This window comes from Capsicum annuum, chromosome 5 (assembly GCF_002878395.1).
Source record: "Capsicum annuum cultivar UCD-10X-F1 chromosome 5, UCD10Xv1.1, whole genome shotgun sequence".
NCBI lineage: Eukaryota > Viridiplantae > Streptophyta > Magnoliopsida > Solanales > Solanaceae > Capsicum > Capsicum annuum.
Window position 1 is genome coordinate 103,499,751 of NC_061115.1, and position 2,242 is coordinate 103,501,992.

The following is a 2,242-nucleotide window of genomic DNA, read 5'->3' on the forward strand; positions in this document are numbered from 1 at the left end:
TTTTTTATTAAGAAGCGTGTATCTTATATTATCTCCTGGAATTTTACCAAAGGAGAACAAGACCGTATTACTTATTTGTCCAAAGAGATAAAGGTTAAAGGCTGGACTCCTAAGCCAGCAGCTCCTAAAACTCCCAACAAAAACAAATCACCAGTATCTTCAGCAAGCGTCTCAAAGAATAAACAGGCGCTCAAAGAAAGATTAAAAAAGGCTCTAGACGATCTCGAAAGCCAAGATGTCACTAATGAAGTCTTGCAGCTCCTGGACGAAGCTTCTTCCACTAGCAGTAGTGACAACAACAACGGGGATATGTTAACCCCTAAAGGAATTGCCAGGGCTTACATGGACCCCTACTAAGAACTAAGAAAAGACCCCTTCAAAAATAGAGGTTCAAAGAACTGGAATTATTTTTGAAAGGGCATTCTACTGTTCCTAGTGGGAATCTACTAGACCCATAAACCCGCATGCTTTTCTAAAAAGCCAAAAGAATCTCATGCTTTTCCAAAAGAGAAGAGACAAAAGATGTTCAATCAGCTTTTCTAAAGGCAACCGCAAGCTAAAGGAATCTCATGCTTTTCCAAAAGAGAAAAGACAGAAGATGTTCAATCAACTTTTCTAAAGACAACCACACTCTCCAGCAAGGAATGTACTTTTAGAGATTACATCTAAACCTTACACTTGTATGTACGAGATACATTACCTAAGATTTCTCTGTCTATTTAAGACAGCTTGTACACTAGGAGAAGGCATGAGATAATTTTCCATTCTAGAAATTCTCCATTGCCCTATCTCTTGTAAAAGCCCTCTTGTAATGTTTTCATTTTCGTTGGAATAAACTTGTAAGTTTTAAATCTTTTCTCTATTTCATACTGCTTAAATTCTAAAGTTTTAAGGTTAATACTCACGATCATTTAAGGTTAATACTCACGATCCGTTTTCTGGTATCAGAGCCATGTTGGCAGATTGTATACCTAGCATGAGCAGCTAAGTATATAATCTGTCTAGAGCATGGGAAAACAATTTTCATAATAGTTTGCATCTACCATTCTCAACTATGACTATACCTTAGATAGATTAATTTGATATATCTTGTCTTAATGGGTTCTGTTTTTAGTATGGGGTATTCAACTTTTCTTAAGTGTTTGAAGGAACCGATTAATCTCCGGTCTTAGACGTTGGTCAGCCTGAAAGTGTGGTCTCAGCTAAGGTAAGCACTCGACCCTATTGGTAGTCCCGTCACTAAGATAACCCTTAAGATAAGTCTGTCGTAAAGCCATTAAGACTAGACCAGATCCCATAAGCCGTTGATATATTGCCTTAATCTTTTATAGGTTGTGCCATTCTTGACAATTGTTTATGTTTCCTTATATGAAATCTTCGTTTCCCAGTCAGTCTCTAGACAGTATTTTCTAATATGAATCCAAACATTCATACCAAAAATACTATTAACCTTTCTTCCAAAGCAACTCAGATTGCTAATATCGAGAATAATCTTCAAAACTGGAGTATTCCAGAAGAGTCCTTCAGTACGATTTATCAAATTGGAAAATTCAGTTTTTTCAAAAAACATAATATTAAGACCTCTGAGTCTACTGTTGCTATCAATAATTCTTTAGAAATTATTCAACTTTTAAATGATCTCGCTATTAACCGCTTCAAAAGTCAGTTTCATTATCTGCATATAGGGCTTGTTCAGGTGGCTATTAAGCCACTCTTTAGGCAAGGTCTAGACATCCCCGTCTGTGCTATACTAAGAGATGCTCGTCTATTAAATTTTGACGATTCTCTCTTAGGAGTCATTCAAAGTAACCTCGCCGACGGCCCGGTATACTTTAATTGTTACCCTAATTTCTCAGTCGATATTAATGATCCTAACATCATGGATGTTTTAACACTTAATGTTAAAACAAAAAACATGAATAGTAAGGATAATACTAGAGAAATTGCGATAATATACAGAGTATACTATCGCCTAATGGGTGCAACTTTAGCACCCCAGGCTAGATTCACTAGCCCTAGGGGTGTCACCACCCTTATGGAGGCCAATAAAGACAGGTCCAATGTCTTTGTACCTAAACCCTTGGTTTGGGAGGAAGTCATCCATAATAATGAATGGCACTTTGATGCTATTACACAGCCTATTCGTTCATATCCCGAAAGATCTCAAATCCAACGAGTTATTCAACACCCTGATGGCTCGATTGATTTGAAATTCCTCGGCTTCGACACTCCTCGAAATTCT